We start from the raw sequence: 6,637 nt of genomic DNA on the forward strand, positions 1-6,637 counted from the left end.
TTTTGATCGAAACCCACTGATTGACCTAGAGAACTCCGATTGCACCCATTTTAGGTCCTATGAATTTCTTAGGTTGTAAAGAGTTTAAATATGATATCCATTATTTTTTCGGCTTCTCTAGATGTGTTAAAATGTTATTTGAAAAATTGGCTTAAATCCAACCTTTGGCCTGATATAAAATCTCATCTCCAGAGAAGCCAAAATAAATAATGAAGGACATATTCAGACTCCTTGCAACCTCAGGAATTCTCAGAAATCCATAGAACCTGAAATGAATACAATCGGATCTCTCTAAGTCGACTAATGAATTTTGACCGAAATCGGTCGAAATCCCACGTTGAGTTTGATATAAAATCACACCTTCAGAAAAGTTAAAATAAACAATGGAGGACATATTTGGACTCCTTGCAGCCTCAGGAATCCATAGGAACTGAAATAGGTGTAATCGGATCTCTCTACGTCGATTAATGAATTTCGACCAAAATTGACCAAAATCACCCGAAATCCCATGTTAGGCCTGATATGATTTCATATCAGGCCCAACATGGGCCTGATATGAACTCATATCAGGCCCAATGTAGGATTTTGGCCGATTTCGATCGAAATCTATTAATCGACCTAAAGAGCTCTGATTGCACCCATTTTAGTTCCTATGGATTCTTGAGGTTGCAAGGAGTCCAAATATGCCCTCCATTTTTTTATTTTGACTTTTCCAGAGGTGGGATTTTATATCAAACCCAACATGGGATTTCGTCCGATTTCATTCGAAATCCATTAATCGACCTAGAAAGCTTTGATTGTATCCATTTCAGGTTCTGTGAATTCCTGAGGTTACAAGGAGTCCAAATATGCCCTCCATTATTTATTTTTACTTCTCTGGAGGTGATATTTTATATTTGGGCAAATGTTGGATTTCAGCTAATTTTTCAAATAACATTTTAATGTATCCGGAGAAGCCGAAAAAAATAATGGATAACATATTTGAACTCTTTACAACTTAAGAAATTCACAGGATCTAAAATGGGTGCAATCAGAGTTCTTTAGGTCAATTAATGAGTTTCGATCAAAATCCACTGATTGACTAAGAGAACTATAATTGCACCCATTTTAGGTCCTGTGGATTTCTGATATTGTAATGAGTTCAAATATGCTATTCATTAATTATTTCGATTTCTCCAGGTATTAAAATGTTATTGAAAGAATCGGCTAATATCTCATATTCGATGGCCATGATATAAAATCTCACATCCAAAGAAGCCAAAATAAATAATGGAAGACATATTTGGACTCCTTACAACCTCAAGAATCCACAGAACCTAAAATGGATACAATCGGAGCTCTCTAAGTCGATTAGTGGATTTTGACCGAAATCCCATGTTAAGATTGATATAAAATCCCACCTCCGGAAGAGTTAAAATAAACAATAGAGGGCATATTTGGACTCTTTGTAATCTCAAAAATCCATAGGAACTTAAATGGATTCAATCAGAGCTCTCTAGGTCGATTAATATATTTTGATCGAAATCAACCGAAATCCCATGTGAGATTTTTGCCGATTTCGATCGAAATCCATTAATCGACCTAGAGAGTTCTGATTGCACCCATTTCGATTCCTATAGATTCCTGAGGTTGTAAGGAGTTCAAATATGCTCTCCATTATTTTTTTTGAATTTTCTGGAGGTGAGATTTTATATCAAACCTAACGTGAGATTTCGGCTGATTTCGGTCGAAATCCTTTAATCGATCTAGAGAGATCCGATTGTATCCATTTCAGGTTCTGTAAATTTTTGAGGTTGCAAGGAGTCCAAATATGTCCTCCATTATTTATTTTAGCTTCTTCGGAGGTGAGATTTTATATTAGGCCAAATGTTGGATTTAAGCTGATGTTTCAAATAACATTTTAATACATCCAAAGAAGTTGAAAAAATGATGGATAACATATTTGAACTCTTTATAATCTAAGAAATTTACAGGACCTGAAATGGGTGCAATCGTAATTCTCTAGGTTAATGAGTCGATTTTAGTCAAAACTCACTGATTGACCTAGAGAATTCGGATTGCACCAATTTTAGGTCCTGTGGATTTCTGAGATTGCAATGAGTTCAAATATACTACTCATTAATTATTTCGGCTTCTCCAAAGGTATTAAAATGTTATTGAAAGAATCAGCTAATATCTCTCAAACGTTGGACATGATATAAAATTTCATCTTCAAAGAAGCTAAAATAAATAATGGAGGACATGTTTGGACTCCTTACAATCTTAGGAATCCATAGCGTTGCGTTTGATATAAAATCCCACCTCCAGAAAAGTAAAAATAAATAATGGAGAGCATATTTGGACTATTTTCAACCTTAGGAACCCATAGGAACTGAAATAAGTGCAATCGGAGCTCTGCAAGTCGATTAATGGATTTCGACTGAAATCGACCGAAATCCATTAATCGACCTAGAGAGCTCCGATTGCTTCTATTTTCGTTCTTGTGAATTCCTGAGGTTGCAAGGAGTCTAAGTATGTCCTCCATTATTTATTTTGACTTTTTTGGAGGTGAGATTCTATATCAAACCCAACGTGAGATTTCGACCGATTTCGGTCGAAGTCGATTAATTGATTTAGAGAGCTTCGATTGTATCCATTTTATGTTATGTGGATTCCTGAGGTTGCAAGGAGTCCAAATATTCCTCTATTGTTTATTTCGGCTTCTCCGAAGATGAGATTTTATATCAGGCCAAATGTTGGATTTAAGTTAATTTTTTAAATAACATTTTAACACATCTAAAGAAGCTAAAAAAATAATGGATATTATATTTGAACTCATTACAACCTAAGAAATTCATAAGACCTAAAATGGGTGCAATTGGAGTTTTCTAGGTCAATCAGTGAATTTTGATCAAAACCCACTGATTGACCTAGAGAACTCTGATTGCACCCATTTCAGGTCATGTGGATTTATGAGATTGCAATGAGTTCAAATATACTATTCATTAATTATTTCGGCTTCTCCAGAGGTATTAAAATGTTATTGAAAGAATCGACTCATATCTCACAAATATTGGGAATGATATAAAATACCGTATCCGGAGAAGCCGAAATAAATAATGGAGGACATATTTGTACTCCTTGCAACCTCAGGAATCTACAGAACTTGAAATGGGTGCAATCAGAGCTCACTTGGTCGATCAATGGATTTCCACCGAAATCGCCTGGAATCACAACATCCTGATATGAGTTCATATCAGGCCCAACGTGGGCCTGATATGAACTCATATCAGGCCTAATGTGGGATTTCGGCCGATTTCGATCGAAATCTATTAATCTACCTAGAGAGCTCCGATTGCACTCATTTCAGGTCCTGTGGATTCCTGAGGTTGCAAGAAGTTTGAATATGTCCTCCATTGTTTAGTTCGGCTTCTCCGGAGGTAGGATTTTATTTCAAACCCAATGTATGTAAGATATCAGTCAATTCTTTCAATAACATTTTAATACCTCCAGAGAAACTGAAATAAAATTAACAATGGATAAGATATTTGAACTCCTTGCAACCTCAGAAATCTACAGGTTCTGAAATGGATACAAACAGAGTTCACTAGGTCAATCAGTGAGTTTTGACTGAAACCCACTAATTAACCTAGAGAACTCCGATTACGCCCATTTCAGGTCTTGTGTATTTTTAGGTTGTAAAGAGTTCAAATATACTATCTATTGTTAATTTCGGCTGCTCTGAAGGTATTAAAATGTTATTAAAAAATTAGGTGATATCCCGCATACGTTGGGCCTGATATAAATCCAGAGAAGTCAAAATAATCAATGGAGGATATATTTGAACTCCTTACAACCTCAGGAATCTAGTACTTGAAATGAGTGTAATCAAAACTCTCTAGATCGATGAATGAATTTCGATCGAAATCGGCTGAAATTCCACATTGGGACTGATATAAAATCCCACCTCTGGAGAAGCCGAAATAAATAATGGAGGGTATATTTGGATTCCTTGCAACCTCAAGAATTCACAAGAACTAAAATGCGTACAATCAGAGCTCTCTAGGTTAATTAATGGATTTCGACCGAAATCGATCAAAATCCCACGTTGGGCCGAAATAAATAATGAAAAGCACATTTAAACTCTTTATAACTTAAGAAATTCATAGGACATGAAATGAGTGCAAATACATTCAGAGCTTTTTAGGTCGATTAATAGATTTCGACTGAAATCGGCCGAAATTCCACATTAGGCCTAATATAAATTTCCACCCCGAAGAAGCCGAAATAAACAATGGAGGACATGTTTGGACTCCTTGCAACTTCTGGAATCCATAGAAACTGAAATAGATGCAATCGGAGCTTTCTAAGTCGATTAATGGATTTCGGTAGAAATTCATTAATAGACCTAGAGAGATCTGCTTGTGTCCATTTCAGTTCTTGTGAATTCTAGAAGTTGAAGGAGTCCAAATATGCCCTCCATTGTTTATTTCGTATTCTTCGAAGGCGAGATTTTATATCAGGCCCAACGTTTGTAAGATATCAACTGATTCTTTCAATAACATTTTAATACATTCGAAGAAAATGAAATAAACAATAGATAGTATATTTGAACTTCTTGCAAGCTCAGAAATCCACAAACTTGAAATGGGTGCAATCGGAGCTCTCTAGGTCAATCATTGGGTTTCGGTCAAAACCCACTGATTAACCTAGAGAGCTCCGATTGCACCCATTTCATATCTTGTAGATTTCTGAGGTGGTAAGGAGTTTAAATATGCTATTCATTATTATTTTTGGTCTTCCCTGGTGGAGGTGTTTGAAAAAAATGAATTTAAGTAGAATAAATCGATAGGTGAGAGGGAGATTAGCTTTACACGATGATGGCAAAAGGTGAATACGCTCGTCCCCAGCGCCCCCGCCAACCCGTCTCAGGGCTAACATGGAGGAGATAAATCACGGGCAAATGGCGGCAACACTTCATGCGATAGCCACTAGACCGTCCCAAGGGAACATTAAACTAAAACTAAGGTAGGACAAACTTTTTATAGTGACTAAGTCCACCGCTTGACGGCCCCATACCCCAGAAACCCCCGAAGGGATTTTTGGGGGAGTCTCAGTACCACTCCGGTTGATAAGAGCGTGCGCAAGGTATCTCAGTCAACTATATTCGACGGATAAAGGATTGATAAGAGGACCCGAATCCGATACCTCAATCCACAAATAATAACGTCATATTCAGAACACTTCTATTTTTACACTGAGTAGAGTGAGGGAGTGGAGAGACAATGAGAGAACTCTGGTTGCATGTTGATCCGGTGGTAAAAGCCCGGGACCCCCTAACGAGAAGTCAACGCCACGTGGTGGTCAAAAGGCAGGTGGTCCGTCGAAGAAGGGTGAGCCAACCGGACTCATGAGAAAAGGGCAAGCCGATCGGTTTTCCAGTAAACATCTGATAGTAAAAGGCGCCCCGACAGGGATCGGGGTTCCGACGCTCAATGAAATAGTAAATAATGGCCGAGCGGAAGGCTAAGAGAAGACAGGATGTAATGGGCGCGCTGCCCGGTCGGCGCAGGGATTTAGGTCCGTCCGAACGGCGCTCTTCGTCTAGCCGGCCGGACGGACGTCCTGGCCAACGGTGGGTAAATAGGGACGAGACATCTGCTGACAGCCGTCAAGTCGTATGGCTAGGCCATACTCCTAGTCTGACAACGGGATGTCCTGTTGTCCCATCGAAGGCGCGATGGGACTGTTGCAGTATGGCGTCAGGTAAGCTTTCTGACAAACTCATACCGAGGTAGGGGCTGCGGACACGTACGCGCCTCGGTGAGCGTGTAGAAGCTCTCTCACTGCTCTATATAAAGAGCCGCAGACTTCGCCGGAGGTACGTGTTCTACAAGCTTAGAGCCACTTTCTTTACCACTTGCTTACCTGACTTGAGCGTCGGAGGGTCGCCGCCGGGAACCCCTTCCCGGCCCGACTTCTTTGCAGGATTCTCCGGAACGCCGTCCGACTGGCCGAAGATCCACGTCAGCGACACCACGTGCCCAGCGTCCGTTGATTCAACGTTCGGACAGGATCAATTTGGCGTTGTCTGTGGGAACGCTCCTGCATCCGATCGGAAGCAATGGACGAGGCTGGACGACAACACACGGTGACGCTTTCGAACGAGGAACTCGACGCTCTGATCGAGATAAGGGCCGCCAAACTCGTGGAGCAAAAACAGAAAGCCACAGCCGAGCGGCCGGAGCAGCAAGCAACATCAGCGTCTGGTGGTCGAGCGGAAGCACCACCGGCCACCGTTGCATTTCACCGAGCCCTATTCCGCACCCCTGAAGCCGCAGTAGCTCGCAGAGAGCGGGGATCTTCTTCGGATGAAATGCCTAGACGAGACGACAGAAAGGGGAAAGCCCCCCGAGCGGACGCATCACCCGAGAGGATTAATCGCCAATTTTCAGAGGCTATTCTACGAGATCCTCTGCCGAAGCACTATGTGCCTCCGACGATCGGCGAGTATAATGGGACAACCGACCCAGATGATCATCTGGGTAAGTTCGATAACACAGCTACTCTCCATCAATACACAGATGGAGTAAAGTGCCGAGTTTTTCTTACTACTCTCTCGGGATCGGCTCAACGATGGTTTCGGAGGTTGCCGGAC

Source organism: Zingiber officinale, chromosome 7B (assembly GCF_018446385.1).
Source record: "Zingiber officinale cultivar Zhangliang chromosome 7B, Zo_v1.1, whole genome shotgun sequence".
NCBI classification, from domain to species: domain Eukaryota; kingdom Viridiplantae; phylum Streptophyta; class Magnoliopsida; order Zingiberales; family Zingiberaceae; genus Zingiber; species Zingiber officinale.